General features: G+C 36.0%; 1 long non-coding RNA gene across 1 annotated transcript in view; it reads left to right on the plus strand.

The window, feature by feature from the left end:
- LOC138697133 (uncharacterized) overlaps positions 1 to 27,691 on the plus strand; it is a 231,565-nt gene that overhangs the window by 172,634 nt on the left and 31,240 nt on the right. The window lies entirely within an intron of this gene.

The following is a 27,691-nucleotide window of genomic DNA, read 5'->3' on the forward strand; positions in this document are numbered from 1 at the left end:
CGCTCACCATTATCGAAATAGCATTTGGTCGTCGTGGAAAGATTTCATAACTTTGAATAATATACATCATTGAAATAAATAATTATAAATGTGGGAATGAGATAGAAAGACAAAACAGAACAGTATCTTAGTTATCGAAATGTTCTGGTTCTATTATATGATATTACATATGGTTATATAAATAGAGAAAAAAATATTCTCAAATAAATTTGCATTTCTAAGAAACATAAAACATAACGTTAATATTTTTTTACTTGAAATTGCACACTTGATCTCAAACATATGAAAAGAAAATTCCTAGCCTTTTAATAAGGGCCTAGTAATTAAATAAAGAATGGGGAACGGATTGTTATACACTGAAAGGTAGAGATGATGTTTCAAATAGGCTACTTGATTGTTTGTACATATATAACAGCTGCCAAAGTAGATAAAACGTCAACTGTGGCGATTCAAGGCTGCTTGGTGTTCGGACTTCGGGAGTGATCAATCTCGATGTCTCGAAACACTCACAAGCAGCCTTTACGTCAACGACGTGACGTATAGCCTACAACATTGCCGTGCGGGTTTTCGGCGTTGCGGGCGCTGTTAGTCTTGTTTTCTCGATCGTTGTTCATCTCTAGACTTAACCGATCATGAGGAAAATCCTTGAAAGACGAATAGATGATCAGAAAACAAGCAAAAACTTCATATAAAAATAAGACAGATATGATTTATTTTTCAATTACAATGTTATTTTTGTGTTTCATGTTAATGATATGTGGTTCTCGTGTTTGGAAATATTTACAAATATAAGTTATCATCAGGCCATTGTTACTGTTATTGTGTTGATCGAACGAAAGGCACATGTTATTCGTCGGACGTGATTCATGTATGATGGGGCACAAGCTTATTTATGTGTCACTATTAGGAATATTCTAATTCACCGATTCCGAAACAAATGGGTAGGTTGTAAGTGGAGTGGACCAGTGTCTTCACGTGCTTGTTTTCCTAGCTCACTCCGCTAGATTTGTTCTTGTGTGTCTGTTTGAAGTCCATTGTTTGCCCACTATCTTTGGATAATGTTGCAGTACTTCGAAAATTTGTTTAACAAAGATGTCAGCAGATTCAGCTGACATGTTTGAAAGGTTTTCCTTTGTTTTTTCTTCCTTTTGGTCCTCTATTCATTCTCCAAAACTGTGCTACATAAGTTACATTGTGTATTTGAAATATTCACTTTTATCTCTACAGCCCTTCATTTTTACCGATTATTTTTCATTGAATGTATTATTTAATTATTATGTTTACAAACGATTAGGTAAACCCGGAAATTTTACTTGAAGCAAGTAAAGCGATAGGTTTGGAAGTAAATCCCGAAAAGACGAAGTATAAGATTATGTCTCGTGACCAGAATATTCTACGAAATGGAAATATAAAAATTGGAGATTTCCTTCGAAGAAGTGGAAAAATTCAAATATCTTGGAGCAACATTAACGAATATAAATGACACTCGGGAGGAAATTAAACACACGATAAATATGGGAAATGCCTGTTATTATTCGGTTGAAAACCTTTTGTCATCTAGTCTGGTGTCAAAAAATTTGAAAGTTAGAATTTATAAAACAGTTATATTACCGATTGTTCTGTATGGTTGTGAAACTTAAACTCTCACTTTGAGAGAGGAACAGAGATTAAGGGTGTTTGAAAATAAGGTTCTTAAGAAAATATTTAGGGCTAAGAGGGATGAAGTTACAGGAGAATGGAGAAAGTTACACACCGCAGAACTGCACGCATTGTATTCTTCACCTGACATAATTAGGAACATTAAATCCAGACGTTTGAGATGGGCAGGGCATGTAGCACTTATGGGCGAATCCATAAATGCATATAGAATGTAAGTTGGAAGGCCGGAGGGAAAAAGACCTTTGGGGATGCCGAGACGTAGTTGGGAGAATAATGCAGTAGAGCATCGATTATCCGAAACAATTGGGGACAGGGGGTGTTCGGATAACTGATTTTTCGGCTAACCGATCTCTTACGAAAACAAATTGTACCGGTGTCATAGGAGCAGTATAAAACAAAGAAACACTGTTGTTAAACACAAAACTGCACATACAGTATATATTTAGCATCACACGTCTTACAAATAACACAGAGAACTGACTATCCTACTTTGAGAAGTCCAAAATAGTCATTAAAGTAGCCTACAGTTTAGTAAAAGGAGTCCTTTTTTTATGCTTCAGAGCTGAGACTCATTTTTTGGCGCTAAATCTCGCAAATATCGGTAGCAAAACTTCTACATGGTGCGGGCGCAAATTTGATTTTGTCGACTGGAACACTTTCGGTTAACCGATGTTTCGGTTGATAGGTATTCGGATAATCTATGCTCTACTGTATTAAAATGGATTTGAGAGAGGTGGGATATGATGATAGAGACTGGATTAATCTTGCACAGAATAGGGACCGATGACGGGTTTATGTGAGGACGGCAATGAACCTGCGGGTTCCTTAAAAGCCATTTGTAAGTAAATAAGATTTGCTTTCTTTTGACTGTAACGGCTTTCCAGAAGTGAATTCCTCCTGCTAAAAAGTCTTCCCATTTTTCCTTAGTTCCATATAATAACATTATTTATGAGTTGAAGAAATCCAGTAGTAAAACCAAAATGATTGGATTTAAAGATACACAGCCGCTTAGAGCAACGGTTAAAATAAGTAACATGATGTTAGAACATTTTATTTATTTTAACTATTTAATTATGTGACTGATCCACAGATCTTTTTCGTTTAACATCCTCCTGTTGTATGACTTACACATCAATTCCTGTAGAGGGGACGATTCTATGGACCATACAAACTAAACACCAACACATATATGGGCATCCACTAGCATGGGATCAGTAGAGCGTAGGAGTCTCCACAGAGACACAGAACAAGACTTTAACAAGGGATATCCATCCATTCCCCAGGCGGGATTCGAATCCAGAATCTTCGGACTACGCCGCCTAAAGGGAGCGCACCCTAGATCGCGTGACCATTCGGTTCGGTCTGATTCAGACATCAATAGTTAAAAATAACAGGTTTCTTCAGTTTGATAAGTACAGTGAAACAAACATTATTGAAAAACGAAAGAAAAGATATGATTAATAAATTTTATAAAACAATCTGTCCTCCCCTATAGGGTATAAAATTGGACATTAGCTATGAATCAATGTAAAAGGATCAATTTTTCTGAAAGGAAATTTCTCAGATTTTGGGTGGGATATAGGCTAACTAAGAGATTTGGAAAGAAATAACTGCATTAGATTGGAATTGAAAATACCAAGTACATTATACTAGAAATTTTAGACAGCTTTAGACCAAACTGGTATACACGTCTTCAAAGAAATGAATTAATCAAAATTCCTCCAGTTTAAAATACGGTAAAGAAGTGGAATGACAACAAAGAATTACGTATAAATAAAATTAGAATATAAGATAATTGTCGAATGATTAGGAATCAGTTTAGCCGAACCTGCTGTAAAGATCAAGGAGCACTTAAAGATTCTTTTAGCTTGTCCAAATTTGTTTTATAACTTTTAAAAGTCTGTTGTAATCAGTAGAAAATAGCTAGAATTTTATTTTTTGATATAAATTCACTACATACATTTACTATAAAATGTTTTCTTCAATCAGTAACTCAGACTTTAATAATAATTACTTGCAATTTCAGTTTTTGTTTTGTTGGGATTCGCTTCAACTTCTTTTATAAATGTAACTTTAATTCTAGCGAGTAGCTCTTCCTTTTACTGTCACGCATGATTGCTAGACAGATATTGAGTAGCCTGCAACTGTTTTCAAATGTTTGGAACACGTCCCGGGAGAAAGAAGATAAGCAATCGTGTAAAGACGGAGCATGGCGACTCTGTATTTGCCTGGGCTGTGTGAGTTTGCTGTCTTATCGGTAAGGGTCTCGTGAACTTGAGTTCACTGCTGTAAAGAGGCAGCGGTCTTCACTGTCACATGGCTTATATGTTTCCTAATATCCCGCAGCTGACAATGATGATTGTGGGATATCACTAAAATGTATTCAAAGTCATAAGACTAAAATAACCATATGAAGTTAAAATGAAACTTTATTACGTGTCAAATAATTCATACTCGATTAAAAGAAATTACTGCTTACAAAAGCGAATACCTCTGATTGAGATTTTATTTTATACATCTATTATCAGACAGTACATCTCACTTGACGATATATATCAGAGAAAGAACAATTGTTCGCATGCATCTGAAGTCTGATTAGTGTAATATGTTACTGGTCAGCAGTGTGTGCAATGGAGGGAGAAAGGAATTGGCTACCCTATTCCATTATCTCCTGGCTTTGTTGCCTCATGTGTGATGCTTTATTGGTGTCACGTATGAGATTGCAACCTGTCTTCGGATAGTTGACCGAACAACAAAACCGAATTACAGACAAATAAATTACGTACAATTCAGAATTAATTTATTAGTAATTAAATTAATTTTGCCACAACCTATGCATAATTACGTTCAAGCCAGAACTACAGTGTGATTCAAAAACACTTTACAACTTTGAAAGCTTACGACAATTCATTGAGAAGACTTACATAATTGGTTTTAATACCATTTCATAGCAGAACATATCAAGTTTTAGTTTTGTAGTACAGAATTCTATCACCGCAAACGCTAGCAGTGTTCATTTCAAAATGGCTGCTTTCACAGATGCAGAGCGTGCTCGCTGTGCGTTTTGGTTTGAAGAAACAAAATCTGCGATAAGAGTTTAACGTAATTTTCGTACCTAATTTGGCAAGGATCCTTCCTGCAGGTCAAAAATTTATTCTTGGCACAGGACTTCTGTTACGACTGGTTGTTCTATTAGCAGAACGTCCACGTGTTCCTGATGCAGTTGTCGAACAAGTTTTGTAGCTTTGTTCGATCCCAGATTTGGCGCGCCTCGATTTTTTTTCCTTTGGCGGTTCGTTAAGGACCTTGTGTTTGTACTACCCTTCCCTGACAATCTCGCTGAGCTCAGAAACCGAACCAACGCCGGATGTGCTGTGTCGAATTTGGGAAGAAATTGATTTCAGATGGAATGTTTGCCCTATGACTAATGGCAGTCTGCTATCAAATGACATTAAAACCAATTATGTAAGTCTTCTCAATGGCTTTTCGTAAGCTTTCAAAGTTGTAAAGTCCTTTTTGAATCATCCTGTATAACAGAGTTTTGTATAAGCCAGATTCTACTGTATCCAATTATACACCATAAGCAAACGAACCGCACAAGAAAAAATGAAGAGATCGACAGTCAACTTTGTAGGAATAGAACAGGCCTAAGGGTCTAATCCTAGAAGTTGATGATGTATGTATGTATGTATGTATGTATGTATGTATGTATGTATGTATGTATGTATGTATGTATGTATGTATTTATTTACACTGCAAGTGGGCAAGCACCCGGTGGCAGTGGTATATACAATATTAACAATTCACAATAAAATGATAACCAATACACAATAAAATTTACAATACACAATACAATTTTACAACACATATACAATTTTACACACAATACAATAATAATACACAATACAATTTAACACAATAATAATAAAACATAAAATAAAATACAACCTACATAATTATCTATAGGTCCTACATAAGTTTCAATAGTCTTTCACTTTACTCTCATCTCATTCCCTGTAGTGGCACTATGACGCATTTCACTGACACTTTAGCACACATTTCACTGACACTCTGTAACACATTTCACTGACACTATAGAACACATTTCATTGACGCTATAAATTATCACTGATCGGAACTGTTCACTGCACTGTGAAACCATAACTTCACTGACTCACCTCGCTTCACTGATACAACAGTTCAAATAAGTCAAATAATTACATCCTTATGCATACTTATAAACAGAACTACATTTAAACTAAACATTTCTAGTCTAAGGCCCTCTTACACGCTAGTTTTAAATAATTTACAATTCAAACCAAGGAAATAAACTCGTCAGCCTAGATAAATACATGTCACCTAAAAAAATTAAATGTTGAATGTCACCTTAATTTTAATTTTCACTTTATATACAACTTTTTTAATTATTCTTGAATCTCCTTAAGTAAGGACAGCCCTCAAAGACCGCTGCAGGTAGGTCATTCCAATCATTTATAGTTCTATTTAAAAATGAGAATTTACCTACATCCGTTTTCTGTTTCCTACATTTGATTTTAAAATCATGATCGTTCCTACCATAGTACGTTGGCTTTTCTAACCGAGCCGTTATGTCTACCCATGCTTTCTGACCTAGATGTGCTCTATACAATGATGTTATTCTAGTTTTCCTACGTCTGTTTTCCAAAGTTTCCCATTTAAGTTCTTTTATCGTATCGTTTCCATCTTCTCTTTTACCTTTAACAAATTTCGCTGCCCTATACTGGATTCTTTCTAAGGAATTTATCTGATATATTCTATAGAGATCCCAACACGTAGTTCCGTATTCCATTAACGGTCGCACTAACGTTAGATATGCTATTTCCCTCGATTTGGGGCTAGGCTTTCTCAAGATTCTCATAATAAAGTGAAGTGCCCTCCATGCTTTACCCGTAACATTATCAACATGCTCTCCCCAAGAAAGTTTGGAGTTTAAATACACTCCTAGGTATTTACAACATTGTTCTTGCGGAATTACAACACCACTGAATTCGTAATTAAGACTAGTTTCCTCTCGGGTTTTACAAAATGTTATAGATTTACTTTTAGAACCATTTATTTTCATCCTATGCTTTAACCCCCAGTTATAAATTTTATTCAAGTCTGTTTGAATAGCATCTACATCTGAAATATTTCTAATCTTTCTATAGATAATGCAGTCGTCTGCAAATAGCCTCATATTTGATGTAATATTCTGGCATAGGTCATTTACGTATATTATAAAGAGTAATGGACCCAGAACGCTGCCCTGTGGCACCCCTGAACTTATATTTCCAATTTCCGATATTTCATGACCTACTCTAACTCTCTGGGTTCTACCTTTTAAGAATTCTTGGATCCATAGCACCACTCTTTTATCTATTCCTAGCCTACTTAACTTATCTATTAATATGTCTTGTGGCACCAAATCAAATGCTTTCGAAAAATCAATCAATCAATGATGATAATGATGATTATGATGATGATGATGATTATGATGATGATGATTATGATGATGATGATGATGATGATAACTTTTTGTTGCTAAGTAAATATTCAAACATCTCTGTCCTGCATTGCCCTCTGTGGCCATTAGGGTCTAGCTAAGCCTAGCTGACGTCGCTGGAATGAAAGATAGACAGTGTTAGGATTCCTTCGAAAGTAAACTACATTACAGAACGTAAAGGGACGTTGCCTCTGTGTGAGTGGACACTACTGGAGACAATTCACCGGCTATTTCCCGAAACGTTGAAACTCTATTCTACTCTCGCTATCATATCAAAATCGGGGTAATGAATTCCACCTTGCAGGTGTCCCACTTCAGAAATGAAATTCTTTACGTCGCCAGGTTACAGAAGCCATGGATAAAGGAAGAACTGCAATAAAAGCCGGGCGGTAGACGCCAACTAGCCATAATATATGCATGGCCCGGACGAAGAACAAGTAGGCCTAAGTACTTTTGCCATTTTGCAACGTATTTTGGCGTCGGTTTAAAACGAAACGCTACCGTTATTGTATTTATGTTTATGTGAAACGCCCAAAACACTTACAACAAAAATGGCTTGATCTAGCTTTGACGCGGTGTTAGATACGGAATTATTTAGAGAGGAGCCTTAGAGCGCGCGCGACGCTCTGTGCAGCGAGCGGACACTTCAGCCCACCCCCAATTATCATATTCCAAAGGAACACCATCATTCTGTTATATCAAAAATACTGATTCATGTTTTTTTCATAGTCCTATACACCCCCTTCCACCCTTCGTGGCGGTGGTGGCAGAAGCTCGCGGGGATCCTAGTACTCCATATTGCATGCCTGTCTGTCTGTCTGTCTGTCTGTGTGTCTGTCTGTGAATGCTTCACCGTTAGCGTTGCCTGCCAAAAAGTAATTTACATTTTCGAGTGTAGGAGTTGGGAGGCGGGAGGGGAGGGTGGCGGGCGAACACTTTGGGTGTGTGTGAAGTGAACACAACGTCTGTCTGTCTCCCAGGACCGAGTGAATGCTGGGTAATAATAATCGAGGCTGACAAGGACGTCGATACCGTACCCTGTTAACAATAAACACTCTCTCAGGTCAGGTATTGCTGAAAAAAGAGGGAGAGGGTAGGCAAATATTTGATCCTTGTAACCTCTGATACAAGCCTTCAAGTGACGTTTTTGTCGGCGTTATCAATGCCCTCCAGTGGATGGAACAGGAAACTGTAGCTCTGGTCTCTCTTTTAAGGGAAATATTGTAATTCCTTTACCTGATCGATGGCCCAATCTCCGCTAATCCTGCACCGACTCCTGAAATGATCAATAACTGCCTTACATTTACGGTTGCAGAATAAAGAGTGCAATGAAAACAGAACGAACTTTCTCAATGTTATTTATTATGGAATCTTTCAGAAAGATTTCAAGATATATGGTAATTAAGGCAAAAAAATATGTTCACTGATATTGTTAGTCAATTAAAAATTACATCCATCGGATTCGGCACATACCTAAGTACGGACTTGGTAACGGCATATACCCTGCACTCTTAAGCCCCATTCACAATGAAAATGAAACATAACAGTAACATAAACACAGAAGTCTGCGCCCAGGTTACCAAAAGAGAACATTCACAATGATTAACATAAACACTGACATAAACATTGCCGTTAGACGTTAACATGAAAGTTTGCAAACTCCAAACTTTCATGCTTATGCTTACGTGATTTGCAAACATCACACAATCATGGAGCGCTGAAGTATACGACAGAATATGAGGAAATAACGTCGTTGTTATATTTCCATGGTTACCAAGTAGCCTATCTTTGCGGTTATGTTTATGTTCCCATCGTGAATGTTCTTGATTTTACCGCAACGTTTACATTTTTAAGTTAACGCTTTTGTTATGTTTAATTTTCATTGTGAATTAACCTTTATTCCTCGAAGGCTTCTGAACTATTGCATAAAGTGTAGAATAACGTTAGGGGAACCTCTTAAATGTAAGCAGGAGATTGCAACGGATTATTAGGAGACAAGATGTTGTACAACATGTTGATAATGCTGATGTTGCTATTGATGAGTTTGATAATCGTGATGGTGTTTATTATGATTTTGTACACAAATACTATTCAACAGATGTATTTCGCGCTAGTGAATTGTGAACGCGTTAAGTGAAAGGGATTTCCGGTGAAATGCCTCCGTTGAGCGTCTGAAGAGTACAAAATTGTACTAATGAGAACTTGTCACAAGAGCAAGTTCATGTGCCACACTTATTCATCAGTGATCTTATTCTATAATAATTTGTACGAAACACTTTGTAATATTGTTTATATCATAAGACTTTCAATTTTTAACATTTTAGCATTATTATTATTATTATTATTATTATTATTATTATTATTATTATTATTATTATTATTATTATTATTATTGGGGCGGCCAGGTAGCTCAGTTGGTAGAGCAGCTGGCTACGGGCTGGAAGGTCCGGGGTTCGATCCCAGGTGGTGACAGGATTTTTTCTCGTTGCCAAACTTTCAGAATGGCCCCGAGGTTCACTCAGCCTCCTATAAAATTGAGTACCGGGTTTTTCCCGGAGGTAAAAGGCGGTCAGAGCGTGGTGCCGACCACACCACCTCATTCTAGTGCCGAGGTCATGGAAAGCATGGGGCTCTACCTCCATGCCCCCCAAATGCCTTCATGGCATGTTACGGGGATACCTTTACCTTTATTATTATTATTATTACTATTATTATTATTATTATTATTATTATTGTTATTACTTACTTACTTACATACAAATGGCTTTTAAGGAATCCAGAGGTTCATTGCCGCCCTCACATAAGCCCGCCATCGGTCCCTATTCTGTGCAAGATTAATCCAATCTCTAGCATCATATCCCAACTCCCTCAAATCCATTTTAATATTATCCCCCGTCTACGTCTCGGCCTCCCAAAGGTTTTTTCCCCTCCGCCTTCCAACTAACACTCTATATGCATTTCTGGATTCGTCCATACGTGCTATATGCTATGGCCATCTCAAACGTCTGAATTTAACGTTCCTAATTATGTCAGGTGAAGAATAAAATGCGTGCAGTTCTGCGTTGTGTAACTTTCTCCATTCTCCTGTAACTTCATCCCTTTTGGCCCCAAATATTTTCTTAAGAACCTTATTCTCAAACACCTTTAATCTCTGTTCTTCTCTCAAAGTGAGAGTCCAAGTTTCACAACCATACAGAACAACCGGTAATATAACTAACTTATTTTATAAATGTTATTCTAACTTTAAGATTTTTTAACAGTAGACTAGATGACAAAAACTTCTCAACAGAATAATAATAGGCATATTAATTAAGGATATGCTAATTTTAAATAAAATTTATTATTTATAAGTATAATTTGAAGGGTCATCTTCTAAGATTTTATTTTATAATTGATAAACAACGGCGCTTAATTATTACATTTTATTTTTATAACAATATTCATATTTAGTTTATTATATTTTATTTAATATTCATTTCCGGAACCTCGTGGTCATCCTTAATTAAGGCCGGCGATTTATTTCGCTCTCTTATTATTATTATTATTATTATTATTATTATTATTATTATTATTATTATTATTATTATTGTTGTTGTTGTTATTATTATTATTCTGCTCTACTGTCATTATTATTAAAGGACAGATTTACAGTAAATTGAATGTGTAATTTTGAAAAGGGCATATCTCTGAAATGTAAAAATGTTCAGGAATTAAAAAAAAAAAACTGATTTAATTTTAAACCGTTGTACCCAGACCAACGAAACTTTACAGTTAGCATTTTAGGGTCAAACACAATATAATATGAAAGAAAAAATATATATTTAAGTTATTATCCTATGATTTTTTTTTGTATTTTTATTTTGGAGATATGCCATTTTCGAAATACATGAACAATGTTTTTATAAATAAGCAAGAATTGGAAAAGAAAAATAGTAAAAAGGATAACACAAGTTATAATATACAAAAAACATATATATTCGTTGACAAATATTAGATGACTATGATATTTCAAGAAAAATAATGTACTAAAATAAATCAGAAATCCTATCTTGACATCTCATTGGCCGCCGTAGATGGCTATTGCAATATTTCCTGGTAAAACTCTTTGAATTCTGAAACTATGTACCTTTCCAATTTTACAATGTCTGCTATTTTTAGTTGGTTGATCGGTGCTTTGCCATTGTAAGATGGATAGTCTCTATTGTTATGTAGAGGAGCACAACAAACTTTTACTTTCGAATGACTGAACATTTCTGCAGAAATATTATTACCTATGTCATATTTTGCGATCACTTCATCTGATTTTTCAGGGATAATTACAAATTCATGGGACGAGGATAACAAATGTTAATTTCTAGTCCTTTGGTACTTGTTTTCCATAGTTTTTCAGAGAAAGCGGTTTTACTTTAAAGTTAAGGTAAGACCATTTTTTAGTCGATTATTTATTCTGGGTTTACCTGTGTTATGTCAAATTTACTCGTGGCACTTGAGCTTTTGATGACATTGATATATTGTTGATGACATAGAGATGTGCCTTTTTCGCAATTATTATTGCACAGCGTTTCTGACAGCGGCGTATACAAGTTGGGCGCCCTTTTCACACAAAACGATATGTAGACGTAATTAGAGTACGTCATATCAGTGAAAAAACCGATCAGCCAAAAAATTCGACAAGTGCCCTTTTCGAAATTGCATATTCAATTACTGTATCAACATTGGTCATCAAGAGGAGAAAGCAATAGTACTGTTTTTTAGAACAAATAATTATACATCGAAATTGTTTTTCCCATTCCTGTTGAATAAGGAATTCATAACGTTTTGATAATAAGTTCTATTTTCATCTCTAGGTAAAAAAAAAGAAACGGGTGAGAATCATATGCTACTTATTAGGCTCCTTAAAACAGCTTAATCTGCTTGACTGACCGAACACTAGAATATACAGTACCTTTGTTAACCTATTTTAACGACGCTGTATCAAATACTAGGCTATTCAGTATCGATGTAATAGGTGCTAGCGAGATAATATTTGGCTAGATAAGGTAGAGGATTTCTCATGCGTTTACTTAACATTGTTTTTCAGTTGGGAATAATATCGGAAAACCCCCAAACCACATAATTAGCCCAAGAGGGTATTGAACCCACGTCCGATCGTAGCTCCGGAACAGCAGGAGACGATGGATATTTACAGTACTCTTATTGGTTGTCGATATTTTGACGCCGGTGGCAAGATTGTGACAGAATTAGATTTTAAATCTACGCAAATCGTAACTCTGAAGTCCTGGATTCACTCTCTTGGGACAGGAGCTGCACACATCTCTGACTCAGGTATGAATTAAACGAGCTTGCTTGCCGTCCCTGGTGTGATCTAGACCTAATAGTTTGCGCCCTCAAAGTACATAGTGGGCTATTTGTGTAAATAAAATTCTTGTTAGGATTTATGTTTTAATTCGAGGGTAAATAATAGTAGTATCCTTTTAATTAGGGTAATAAATGCTATTATCTGGGCTGTCAGTTATCAGTGTTATTACAAATTTTAGAACCAAGATTATTAAATTTCAGTTATTGTTACGAATATTAAATATAATTTTTAATGCATACTAGTTTAAAACTACCCTGTAAGTTCAGTACACAACATTTTGTTAGTTTCAATGCTATCGTACGCAAGTGAAATCTGGACATTTAGGAAACAAGACCTAAAACACAGCAGAGATGAGATTCTTTACAATACCAGCTGAATAAACTTTGCTAGATCGAAGAAGAAATGACTATAGCACTTGAAGAGTCCACTGCAAGAATGATGGATGTCACATTCTTGTTGAAAATGAACCAAGACTGTCAATGCATAGCTTAAGACATATAGAATACACATAGAGAGTTATATGGCATTAACACTGATAGTCATTGTCCGGTGATGAACGGAAAGTCACAGTTAAGCTTTGAGCGCTAAGCATTTCAAACTTTCAATTGCTTCTCCTTAAAAATGTATTCCAAATGACATCCATCATTCTTGCAGTGGACTCTTCACTTATAAATCACAACCATCATAAAAAAACAAAATAGGATATAAAATTATGATAATGACGGTGCTAATGATGATGGTTTTATTTTAGTAGGTTATTTTACGACGCTTTATCAACATCTTAGGTTATTTAGCGTCTGACTGACATGAAGGTGATATTGCAGGTGAAATGAGTCCGGGGTCCAACACCGAAAGTTACCCAGCAATGATGGTGATGATGATGATGACGATGATGATGATGATAATGATATTCTTATTAAGTGTATAACGATGTTGTATCAACCACATCTGAGGTTGAATAAGTATTGCACATCTTTTTTTCTCATTCAAGGTTTGTTTTATTACAAATTCAAATATACCACATTATTCTCGAATAAATTTTCTACAAATACCCATTTTTCCACGTAGTTTCCTTTCAAATTTATGGCCCTATGCCATCTAGATGTTAAAGTCTTTATGCCATCTCGGTACCATTCAGATGGTCTTCCTCTTAGCCACGTTCTGATGTCTCCTATGATTTGCTCATCGTCGTCATATCGCTTCCCACGAATCACATCCTTCAGGGGACCAAGCAAATGAAAGTCAGATGGTGCGACATCCGGACTGTAGGGCGGATGATGAGGAAGAACAGTCCACCAAAATTTTGTGATTTCTTGACGAGTACGCACGCTTGTGTGTGGCCTCGCATTGTGTGAACTCTACCCACAGAGATGCCGACTTGAACAGCAAGTTGTTTGGATGTTACTCGCCTGTCGTCCCGAATAAGCCTATCGGTGCGTTCAACTGTCTTCGATGTTGCAGTAGCATGTGGTCATCCCGAGCGTGGAAGATCTGACAGTCTCTCTTTACCTCGTTCTGTCGCTGACACTCTGCTAACTCAGAGACTGACAGTACTCCTATCCACTGCTTGATCCCCACAGACATGTAGTAAGCGCCTGTGAATGTTTGCAATGGTTTCCTGCTCCGCAAAGAAAAATTCAATCACAGCTCTCTGCTTTGTACGTGTTTCACGTACAGTTGCCATTTTAAAACCAAACTACATCACAGCCATCTAACGGAAAACGGCGAAACTATACTGGGTGATTCACGAGGATTTACCGTCCTTTACGAAGCTTATTTCTGGAGACATTTTGAGCAAAAAATTCATATAAACATAGCTCCTATTCTCAATATTTTCAGAGTTATACTAATTCAAGGTTTTTTTGTAAAATATGTATTTCTTTAGTGTGAAGGTAAAATAATAATACAAATAGAGAATGAACCATTCAGAAGCGTCATTTCTTTAATTGGTAAGTATTATGAAGCTAAAAATGTGCTATGAACTCCTTAGTTGCTTCGTACAAACATCTTTTCTTTATTTTTAACTATAAAATTACATTATTCTTACGCACTTATCACAACAATTATTACAAATCACACCACTTCCACCGACTTAATTATTTGCAGTTCTGTTTTGCATCCTAATTTACAGTCTTGGACAGTTTACAACACATTTTAAAAAATGTCGCCGTCCGCTTGAGTACACTTGGCCGCACGCTTGTGAACTGCACTTGTCGCTCTACGTAACTGCATACGGCAATCTTTGATTTCCGTAGCGCTCGCGCTGGCTGCTGACTGCACGCTGACCAAGATCACGCGTTCACAGCAATGCGTTCCAATAAGGAAACGTAACTCTGTAAATATTGAGAATAGGGTCCATGTTTATATGACATCTTTTGCTCAGAATGTCTTCGGAAAAGGACGGTAAATCCTCGTGAATCACCCTGTATATGAAAAAATGCAAGAAGCTTTAAAGACGATGTGTATAAAATGTCGTTGTTTTCCAACGAAAGATAGGCGAGAAAAGAAAATGATGTGCATTACTTATTGAACCGCCCACGTACAAAATGAGTCCGAAGTCTCTTCATGGAATTTATCCGTACAAAATGAGTCCGAAGTCTCTTCATGGAATTTATCCGATATTCGTCTTCGATTGGAGTTCGTATGAGCGACAGAGCGCAGCTTTGGATCGATAGTCCAAGTTATTATTATTATTATTATTATTATTATTATTATTATTATTATTATTATTATTATTATTATTATTATTATTATTATTAATCTTGAATCGTCCAGAGAATTTAGCTATAGAAGACAAAGTGCCGTATCAGAATATGAGAAAGGATTTTCTATTCTAAGGGAAGAAGCTGAGCTAGATCTTAAGGAAATTTAGACTGGAAAAGCAACAGGAATCAATGGAATCCTTCTCCTTGTTATTTGCTTATTGTTATGTTATTCCTTTCCTCACATATCTGTACTGCGGTGCAACGCTGAACGATCAATAAAGTCTATTTTTAAAAAGTCTTGGAGTGACGAAGTTCTGAAGCATACTGTAGTAGCGCTCTCCGTTTACTGTGACAGTCTTTATCATTCCATTATTGTCTTCTTCAAATAAATATGGACAAATGATGAATTGCGGATTGAAGCCACACCATATACTGGCTTTCAAATCACAAAGACCTTGTTGAATTAAACCTTGGAGGTCATTTTCAGACCAAATTATGCAGTTGTGTGTGTTAACGTTACTATTAAGAAAGGAGCGTGTTTTATCTACCTAGGAAACTTTATCCAACCATTGATTATTAACTGGAATCTCTGCTAACACAAATGAAGCAAAATAATGTATTTCCTTCTTATCACTTTGAGTTCGAAAACTGTTTTAGTTTATATTTTCTTTGAATATGCCTAGACACCTAACACTACTAATTCCAGGATCATTATTTCTACTTATTTCATTAGGTTTACTTGGCTGAAGTACCTTAGCAGGTCATTGATTATCTTTAGTGTTTCAGATTTCTTCTTATCACCAACAGAACCAGTTACCTCAAAACTCCTAGTTAAATCCCCTACTGTTTTCATAATAGCAGTTAACCAGCTATGTTTTATCCTTTCATGATAGAATCATGGCTTGAAACTTCAAAATTATCTTAGCAGTACTAATGAAATAATTAATGTTTTAATCAACAAAATACTAACTATATACAAATTCAGAACGTAACAAATGAAAACCCCATTGTTTACCCTGTATGTACTTGTTCTTTCCTTTATTTGTATCTCATGGTAATAATATTTATAATGCTTCAAATTTTGAAGTGTCGTTTAAAGGACCTTGTACGTATGTAATTCAGGCATATCTCCTTTCTGCCAACATTCATTTTTATTTCACTGATCTGATCGTTACTCTTTCGTTATTTGCTGAAGTGGGGCGATGGCGGTTGCCATAGCTACGAAAGAAATGTCTGGATCTGTGAAGCCCAAATTAAAGGAATCAATCAGCAAGTATCAGCTGTCATCGAGCAGTTAGCTGTGACATGTTTTCCCTTTTACCGAGAAGTTTATGCAAGTTAAGTTCGACAGCTTGCCTGAGAAACTTCAGCGAAATTTCAATTTCTTGTTTGCAAAGCCAGTATTTAGCCTATGTCATATGCTCAGATCTCGCTACACTTTCTCATCCTTCTCAGCATTCTGGAGGATAGCGAGGATTCAAACCCAGGTAAGACACGCCATAGCTGAAATTTCTTCATCGAAGGTACTGGAGTTCGTTTCTGATCGATCCTGCGAGCTCTACGGGCGGCAGAGAGACTCTGGACCAGATTTTCTTTGATTACTTTGACTTATAATCCTATTCTATTTGCAGAATTGCTGTATTATTGTAATATTACATCACTTAGTGTTAATATCCGTTCTATAAATATTATCTGTCTTGCTTACATGGCGCCTAAGCGTCAACGTCAGAGATGAGTGTGTTTATTTGCTTCGTAGAAATTTCGTGTGAGGAATTTAATATATTTTGTGTCCTAAGGAAGCTGATACGATTCAGTAATGAAAATTATTTTTGTTATTATTATTATTATTATTATTATTATTATTATTATTATTATTATTATTATTATTATAGTTGTTGTTGTTTTTGGCTAATGATTGAGAGTTCTTAAAGCAGTTAAAAGGAGGATTTTGTTCACAAGTTTTCCAAATAATCACGTCCCAAATCATCTCGGTAATACCTTAGTGAACGTCTTCTAGAAGATAATTTTCTTATAGAGCTTTTTTTAAGTACACTGGATCTCTAATCGTATAGCCAATCGGAGACGTCTTGTTCTCATTTTGACGGCCGTGTTATCTTGCTAGTGAGTATAAAATTTACCGTTCAATATCATATACTATAAAGGCTGGTTCACAATAAACCTGAAACGAAAACGACAACGAGAACGAGAACGGAAATATTGTTAAAATAAATGTATTTAAATATGAGCATTCATAATAGTTAATTGTGAATGCTCACATTTAAATACATTTATTTTAACATTATTTCCGTTTCCGTTCTCGTTGTCGTTTCCGTTCCCGGTTTATTGTGAACCAGCCTTAAGTCATTTATTTGTATATGATCACACATAATTGAAGAGAGTTTAGCAAAACCGTCAGTTGTCCAAAATCTGGTAATTTCAGTTAGAGCGGCCATTTGATGCTCCTCTGGGACATGCATGAAGACATGTATTCAGTTCTTTGAAAACGTCAGTACTACAGTGTCGAATGAATTCTAAAAAATTCTGTTTCTGTTAAAACGTCAGTAGTCCACAATATTTATTGTAAGAATGTCAGTTGTCCAGGTTTCATTGACCTACATAGTGTTGGCAGCACCATCGCACCAGAGTAGCTGCTGCAGGCGCTAGTGTGTTTTGTTGCATTTTGCATTCTGCATTGTAAATGTGGAATTTTTCAAGTTAAAATATAATTTGTTCAAAGGATTTTTTACTCCAATTTCCCAAATATTATGCGTTATGTGTAAACAACATACTGCAGATACTCCAATAACTGTGCTTATACAAATTACCAACGTGAAATGCCAATAATTATTGTTGATGCTGTGAAGTTTTTTTTCAAGATTTCCACAAAATATGATTTGGGACAACTGACGTTTCTGCTGAACATACCTCAATTGTTTGTGTCAATATTGTGTATTATATGTTTATCGTTACACTATTAGGCCTATATTATTCAGTTTTCTCATTTAATTATTAGATCATACATAATTATTGTTTATGTCAATATAATGTAAGTTATTATGTGCTTATCGTTACGTTATTATATTATTCAGTTTTTTCATTTAATTATATATGATCATACATAATTGTTTATATCAACATAGTGTATTGTGTTTATCGTTACACTATTATATTATTCAGTTTTATCATTTAATTATATGTGATCATACATAATTGTTTATGTCAATATAATGTAAGTTATTGTGTGTTTATCGTTACACTATTATATTATTCAGTTTTCAATATTAATGAGAGTCGGTTTTTCATTAATAATTTTTTACAAACACGTAGAACCTGTGCATAGTGACTGGAAAGAACTGTAGCCATAATGAAACAATCAGGAAATGTGAACGTCAAGGTAGACCAGGGTAGGTAGTCAGGTGAAACTGCCGCATATTGACTGTCTATACCCAAGTCCTACAGAAAATGTCAAAATATCGAATCTCTAGCTTCAGTTCGCTTATACAGTTTAATGTTTGAAGCGAGATTTCGCTACTTCGCGTTGACAGCGCTGTGCACTAACAGAAAGGGTGGGGTGGGGTGCATTAATTGTGCCCTGTTCCCTGATGTCTACAGAATCTCCGTACCATGTGATCAACGTTAATCCCCATTGTTCTGATTCTGATAAAAAATACAGAAAATAAAACACGATTAAATTTTTTTGAATGGCCTGCATGAAATATGAACCTGTTTTATAGCACATATTTCCTGGAACTGGGAAAAATTATTGACGGGGTGCAGTTCTCTCTGCGTTCTTCGGTTGGGCGCTGCAGTGCGAACCCTGACAACAAAAAAGATAACCTTCGCTCCCTGCCAACTGCGCGTCACGACCGACTGAACTAGCGTGGCTTCAAGACTTATCTATCCGTCACTTTTCTGCATAATTTTATTGCAGGGATGGTATGCAGTGGATTAGGAGTAGGGTAGGACAAGTCCAGGCATATGATATGGGCTCACTATGCTACTTCCAAATTATGACGTTGGCGAGAAATGACTGACATAATATATCGCCTGGTGCCCTCTATCAAAGACAATATTCTTTTCGGTGCTGTGACATAGGCCTACAACTTTACTTCCTACAAAAGAAAGGACATGTCTTGCATTTTTATTGCGCTCAACCAGGTTTGAACCCGTAAACCTTGGATACCGTAGTAAGTATGGTAATAACACTAGTCAACAAATTTTAACTTTTTGTCTGTCACAGAAATGAAATCAGCTCATTTTTACTAAATCGACCCTGCTGATTACGAAAATGGCAGCGAAAAATCTGTAACACGTAACATTTTTGTGTGACAGAAGGGGAAGTATTTTGATTTAAAAAAAAACGTTTTCGCGCATTTCAAAATACGTAATTACAACAGTGAAAATAAATACATTTCTAAGATACAAAATTTATACACAAAATACACTGACGTTTCACAGAAAAATAATAACGCTGCATAAATAATAATTACAATAAGAAAAAAATAGCATTATGTTCCTTTTTTTCCCTTCAAAATTGGCTTTTACTTTATTAATTTAAAACTGGATCAAATTAACTATAATTTTTTAAGTTTTATAAATTAAATTGATTAACACCTCAAATCAAATAACTTGGGAGCCCTACAGTGAAATAAACAACCATATACAGACTTGAAGCTAGATTTTTTAAAAATGTATTTGGTTACTTACAGTTATCTTTTCCTCTTGTAGTTTGAGTCACCTTCTCTGAACAAAAACCAACAGTAGTCCCCCATAATACTAAAATCCCATCTTCCTTGATATCGTTGTTTCATCCTATGTATATCTTGATGAAATCTTTCCCCTTGTTCATCGCTTACAGCTCCTAAGTTCTCTGGGAAATAGTCCAGTTGGGAATGTAGGAAATGTATTTTCAATGACATTCGACAACCAAGCTTCTGGTAACTATGCAGGAGTTCTTGTATAAGCTGTTGATAATTGTCAGCTTTATTATTACCTAAAAACCCACTAACAACACTTCCAAAGGCATTCCATGCTTCTAGTTCCTCAACACTTAATTTTTTTTCGAAGCTCTCATCTTTCAAATGTTTCCTAATTTGAGGGCCAACAAAAATTCCCTCTTTCACTTTAGCCTCACTTAGTTTCGGAAACATATTCCTTACATATGCAAAACCTTCTCCATTTTTATCCATAGCTTTAACGAAATTCTTCATTAAACCAAGCTTGAGGAAAGGAGGAAGCAGTACTTTTTCCGGTTTCACTAAAGGGATATTATGTGCTCCTGGGACATAGCTTTCGCTGGGAGGCCAGTCTTTCACTATATAGTGTCACTCAGTCGCTCTACTACCCCACAAACAGATAAGGCAACAGTATTTTGTGAATCCATCCCGAAGTCCGAGCAATAAAGCGACAATTTTCAAATCTCCGCAGAGTTGCCAGCAGTATGTTTTATATTGGACTGCATCTAGTAACACTGACAAATTTGTATAAGTTTCCTTCATATCCACTGAATACGCCACTGGAATTGATGGTTTAGTGTTTCCATTGTGCAATAACACTGCTTTTAAACTTATTTTGGAAGAATCTATGAATAACGTCCATTCCTCTGGAATGTGCTGAAATCCTAGTTCTTCCATTAAGCCGTCTATATTTACACACACGCACATAGAATTCTTCATTATAAAAAACTTCGAAAACCGTTCATGTCTCTTCCTGTACAATGAAATTCTAGTATATGGTGCTAGCAGGTTCCACTGTTGCATTCTAGATCTTAAAATCTCAGCTTCTTGTTTAGTGAGATTATGATCTCTTATTAAATCGTTCAGTTCACATTGTTGAATTAAATGGGGTTCTTTATTATGTTCAGGACTATAGGACGGATCAGAGGATGTTGATGGTTGAGCCACGTCATCTGTTTGTTCTATTGGAAGAACCAATTCCTCCAATTGCGAAGGAGGATTAGGAATAGGGAGTTTTGGTCCATGTGGTACAGGTCTTATTGCAGATGGAACATTAGGATATTCAATTTTAGCTCTTGTTTTCTTTTAAAATCCCGTAATCTTTGTTAAACAGAAATAACAGTCTTCTGCATGGCTTGTCGGTTCACGCCAGATCATTGGAACTGCGAACGGCATATTTCGAGTCTTCTCTCCATTCATCCATTTTATCAGTTTTGAGTAACGTGTTGTGCAGCACACATGGGGAGCCCATGATTTGTCCTCATCACACACATTACATTCAAAATAGTAATAATATGCTTGTTTTAACTTATCTGATAAAGGCCGACGCTGCGATTTTGCCGTAAATTCTCCATATACGTAACAAAAGCTGTCTGGCGAATTTACACACGCACGACGAGATCTTTTCATTCTGAGAAAACGTAAATGAACGTGAAGATGAACACTTAAAACCAGAGATACAACTTGTCACAAACTCAAACAATATTCAACTAATCCTAAAATGCAATCTACTGTATGTCACTCTAAAAGCCCACCCTCTCAGTGCTTTCTGTTGGTCTAGTGTCATAAAGCAATAAAGTAATACAGATATATACCACCTACTACGCGCCTTATTAATGGAGACTCATGCATTTCAATGAATCTATTCCTTAAAATACATTTCAAATATATTCTGAGCAACAATAAGTTATAAAACGTATGAATATACTGTGTAACCGTATAAATAAAGTCCTTAGTTCGATACCCAAGTTCTTTGGTAAATTCATTTTTTTTTTCTCCACAATTTACAATTTTTCTCTTAAATGGTGCGTGATGGAAAATTTTCAAGTTTAGATCCACTATCAGCACACAAACATTGATCTAAAATGACCATTTTTACCCTTGTGACAAAAACCTTGTTGACTAGTGTAATTAGACGACAAATGTATACTGTTCTCAGATGTTGGTTTGATATCTGCCTGGCCTGATTATCTGGTTGGATTTTCCCAATAGTAAAGCGAATAGGGGACACTGTCATACCTTTAAATACTTTTCACATTTTATTTTTTTTTTAATTTTGGGAAATGAAATTTTTTAAATGAAAAAATGCTTGAAATAATTATTGAAGATTCCTTTACAACTTCCTGTATGTATTTTCCTGTTTTACAGATCTATTAAGAATGGAAAAAAATAAACTAAAGGAATATGTAATGTGTTCAAACGTACAACAGGTTCATGTACTTTCGAACATATCCTCTTGTACTTTGGAACATGTAGAATATAGGTGGGAATATAGTTGTAAAAACCGACAATCATATTTAAAATGTATTTGCAATCATAAACCAGAGCAGGCTTCCATGATTCAGATTTTATTTCCTGGAGGAGCAATAACTGCTCCAACAGCTTTCTTGAAGGCATCCGGATCAATTGGGGGCCTCTTAACTCCAGACTTACTTCGTGACATGATCTTAAAATAAAAGAAAAACAGAAACCGATAGCATCATGTATCTTGGAACATAATAATAATAATAATTATTATTATTATTATTATTATTATTATTATTATTATTATTATTGTTAATTTATTTAATCTGGCAGAACTAAGGCCAGCAGGCCTTCTCTTCCGCCCAGCCAGACTCTAATTCTAATAGAATACAATTGGTTACATAGTTATTACATTAATATCTCGACCATAAAACAACATGAAAGTAAATAATGAAAGTTCCATGTTCCATGGTACAAGATGTTGTGTTCAAAGATTCAAAGGTGCACGTTTAAACAAATATGGCTCCCAAAACTAGGGATTCGAATAAATCATGGAAATTAAAATATGTTATTACTCACCAGATGATAGGGAACACACCGTACTTGATTGATAGTAACAAATACAATCTGGTTTTGTGTTAGAAAATATATATCAATGAAAGAAGTGTTACTTTTGGTACTAAAAAGAATAATTTTGTCCACAAAACTCAAACTTTAAAATAAATCAAACCGAAACTACGACCAGAGCTACTTAGCGGCTTTCTCTACAATCTACTTCAGTTTGATTCCTCTAGGTAGCAGCAAAAATTAAAAAACAAAAAATGTTCAAAGGTACATTATGCTGAAGGTACAACAGTCTCCCCTATCAAGTAATTCATGGCGAATTCTTGGTCTTATTTCGACAAACACCATCTATCAAATGTCAGCGATTCTAGATAACTTCGCAGCTGATACAGTCAGGCCCGGGCCCTTAGGCAGTTAACAGAGTCGAGCCTCCTTTTTGGTAATGTAAAAAAAATAAATTTTATTTTATTTTTTATTTTTTAACGTACTTTGACTTTATAAAATAGATGAACAGACTTAGATATAAATTAGGCAAATGACAACTATCCATTTTTACAAGTTATAATTTTTACATTTATAATTACAAGATTCCATGTATTGTGGGTCCCTATCACCACGGCATGGCGTGTCCTCAGGTTGCGGATAGAGGGGACGGCCTCCAGATGAGGAGGGTAGTGCGAATATAGCCTATTGAATAAGCAGTCGCGTACATCCGATAAGGGGTGGTCCTCCAGCTTGGGAGTTGGACGAAGAGCTAAAAACTCATCACCGTAAAAAAAAGCCCCGGTACAATTTTTCTCTCGAAATTATTCAAAAAAAAAAAAGCTTGTTACAAAACCCCAAAATAAGCCTCGGAATGGTACTGATTCCCTGGCACGACCACAGCAAAGGAATGTTATGAGATTTGGTACTTGGAATGTTACAAGTCTATACAGGGTGTTTAAAAAATACGGGGCATAATTTCAGGTATGTATTTCCCACATGTAGACAATCAAAATAGTTCATTACAACATGTGTCCGGAAATGCTTTATTTCCGAGTTATGGCCTTCACAACATTGAAATTCACCGGAACGTTTTTCTTTCCGCAGGTCGTTGCCGTCAAAGGAGACATTAAGAGAGAGGGCACTCTGACAGTTCATTCCGAGGCGAAGGTTACATTCAGTGTTGTGTAGGCGTTTGACTGTGCGACATGTATTCAAATCAAGAGCTGGCAGAGATACACTTCATGTACGGTAAAGCGGACGGCAATGCTGCGCTGGTCCGTCGTTTGTACCAGGAGAGGTACCCACAGCGACAATGTCCAGATCGGAAGACATTTGTACGTCTCCATTGCCGTCTGTGCGAGTATGGAAAATTTAACTCTCCTGGTTTGGGAAGGGGACGACCAAGATCTACACCTCCAGAAGTACAGGAGGAGATTCTGGAGGCTGTGAACATGACTCCTTCTATCAGCACACGAAGGGTAGCGTTGCAAGTCAATGTTCCTCATATGACTGTCTGGAGACTGTTGAAAGAGTATCAATTGTATCCTTATCATTTGCAACGTGTACAGGCCCTGTCACCAGCAGATTACCCTGCACGAGTTAAGTTCTGTCAGTGGTTCTTGCAGCAGTGTGGTGTAAATCCGAACTTTCCTGCCTTAGTCTTATTTACAGATGAAGCACAGTTCACACGAGATGGCATAACAAATTTCCACAATCAGCATGTATGGGCGTATGAAAACCCACGTGCAACTGTTCCATCTCATCACCAGGTGCGGTTCTCCCTCAACATGTGGGCCGGTATCATTGGTGATCGATTCGTTGGACCCCATGTACTTGTAAACAGACTTACGGGGCAGGCGTACACAAACTTCCTGGAAAACACCATACCTCATGTTTTAGAAGACACTCCACTGATCAATCGTCAACACATTCACTTCTTGCATGATGGCGCTCCTGCACACTTCAGTCGTACGGCTCGCCGGTACTTGGATCGAAGGTTTCCTGATCGATGGATAGGTAGAGGTGGCCCAGTTGCTTGGCCTCCACGCTCACCTGATCTGAACCCTCTCGATTTCTACTTGTGGGGCCATTTAAAATCATTGGTTTATTCGTCTCCGGTGCCTGATTTGGAATCCCTTCGGAATCGAATTGTGGCATGTTCTGAGGACATACGCAATACTCCTGGAGTTTGGGATCGTGTTCGCAGATCAATGAGACATCGATGTGAGGTCAGTATTCAAGCAGGAGGTGGACATTTTGAACATCTTCTGTAGTGACAACGACCTGCGGAAAGAAAAACGTTCCGGTGAATTTCAATGTTGTGAAGGCCATAACTCGGAAATGAAGCATTTTCGGACACATGTTGTAATGAACTATTTTGATTGTCTACATGTGGGAAATGCATACCTGAAATTATGCCCCGTATTCTTGAAACACCGTGTATAGAACAGGAGGGGTAACATTAGTAGCAAAAGAACTAGCTAGATATAGAATAGACTTTTTGGGAGTACAGGAGGTTAGGTTAGATGGGAACGGCATATCACAAATAGGAGATTATTTGTTGTATTATGGGAAAGAAAACAATAATCACCAATTATGAACAGGATTCTTTATCCATAAAATAATAAAATCAGCATTGAAAAAGCTCGAATTTATCAGTGACAGGTTATCGTATTTAGTACTTAAGGGGAGATGGTGCGATATCGTAGTTATAAATGCTCACGCCCCTACAGAATCGAAAGACGATCATATAAAGGATAGCTTCTTAGAGAGATAGATTTGGAAGTAAATTCCGAAAAGACAAAGTATATGATTATGTCTCGTGACTAGAATGTTGTACGAAATGGAAATATAAAGACTGGAAATTTATTCTTTGAACAGGTGGAAAAATGCAATTGTTTGGACCAACAATAACAAATATAAATGACACTCGCGAGGAAATTAAACACAGAATAAATATGGGAAATGCCTGCTATTATTCGGTTGATGAGCTCTTGCCATCCAGTCTGCTTTCAAAAAAGTTGAAAATTAGAATTTATAAAACAGTTATATTACCGATTGTTCTGTATGGTTGTGAAACTTGAACCTTCACTTTGAGAGAGGAACAGAGGTTAAGATTGTTCGAGAATAAGGTGCTTAGAATGGAGAAAGTTACACAACGCAGAAGTGCACGCATTGTATTCTTCACCTGACATAATTAGGAATATTAAATCCAGACGTTTGAGGGCATGTAGTACGTGTGGGCGCAGAAATGCATATAGAGTGTTAGTTGGAAGGCCAGAGGGAGAAAAACCTTTGGGGAGGCCGAGACATAGATGGGAGGATAATATTAAAATGGATTTGAGGGATATAATTGTAGAGACTGTATAATCTTGCACAGGATAGGGACCGATGGCGAGCTTATGTGAGGGCGGCAATTAACCTCCTTAAGTAAGTAATTACAAGATTACAATGCCACGCGACGAACTTTCTTCTCTGTGAAAGAACGGATAACCCCACTAGAGCCTGCAGACTGCATTATCTCTATGTACAGCTCAGAGAGTTAATTAAGCCTGTTCTGTCCTGTGGTAGACCTTAAATATAATTCTTTACTCTCTTCAGCCGTGTATTCTGTCCTCAGTCTCTACCATTTCTATATTTATGAAAGTTTTAGTGTACCAACAAATTCCACTGTTATTATTATTATTATTATTATTATTATTATTATTATTATTATTATTATTATTATTATTATTATTATTTATTTATTTATTTTTTTTTTTTCCCTGACCGGGCTCACTCCGAGGTTGGAGCCCTAGGCAGAAGTTAGCCGCTGGATACAGCGTCATTAGTAGGGACCGTATTTTGTTTCAGGGCGTACGGAGATAATGTTAGCTGCTCATAGGCTATATTGACGTGACGTCATATTGGACGCGTGTCACAATATGTTGTTCGTGCTGAAGATGACGTTCTATTCATGAATCAAAACTAGACCTCATAGACTGTTCACAATGCGTTATAGTTACTTACGAAGACTGATACTGCGATGATGTTTCCTACAATTTAAGTTATGTGTTCATCTATTTAATTCATTTATTTTCACTGGCAGAGTTAAGACCATAAGGCCTTCTCTTTCACTTAACCACTATAAAAATGCATAGCAAATACAAATAACAGCAACACAGAAAACATTGAAATAATAATAATAATAATAATAATAATAATAATAATAATAATAATAATAATAATAACAATAATAGTTATAGCAAAATGTATATTTGTTTAGTTACATGTAATTTCAATACTTAAACAATTACAATTTAGTGTTCAATAAGACAATTGATATGTTGAAAATAAAAATCGTATTCCACAAAAGTTATTTTTGAAGAAAGATCATATTCTAGAGACGTAAAGCAGTCTTTTTGCCAATCGACTTTTGAAAATAGTCATTATGAAAATGAGTCCGCAATAATAGCGCGAGCAAACTGTAGCTCTGTCTTCAGATGAAGGAGAAGGACCAGAACATCCCGAAAAACCATTGTCTACAATCGGCCAGGTCATAGACCACATCCAGGAATTAAGGTGCTGTGTTGAAGGACAACAAAATATGAGTGAAATAATTTTACAATCACTAAATAAATTCTAAGAATTGTTTAGGAATCAAAATGATGAAATGCTAAAAAAAAAAAAAAGAAAAAAAAAAAAAAGAAACACAAAGAAA

The sequence above is a fragment of the Periplaneta americana genome, chromosome 3 (assembly GCF_040183065.1).
Source record: "Periplaneta americana isolate PAMFEO1 chromosome 3, P.americana_PAMFEO1_priV1, whole genome shotgun sequence".
In the NCBI taxonomy this organism is placed as follows: domain Eukaryota; kingdom Metazoa; phylum Arthropoda; class Insecta; order Blattodea; family Blattidae; genus Periplaneta; species Periplaneta americana.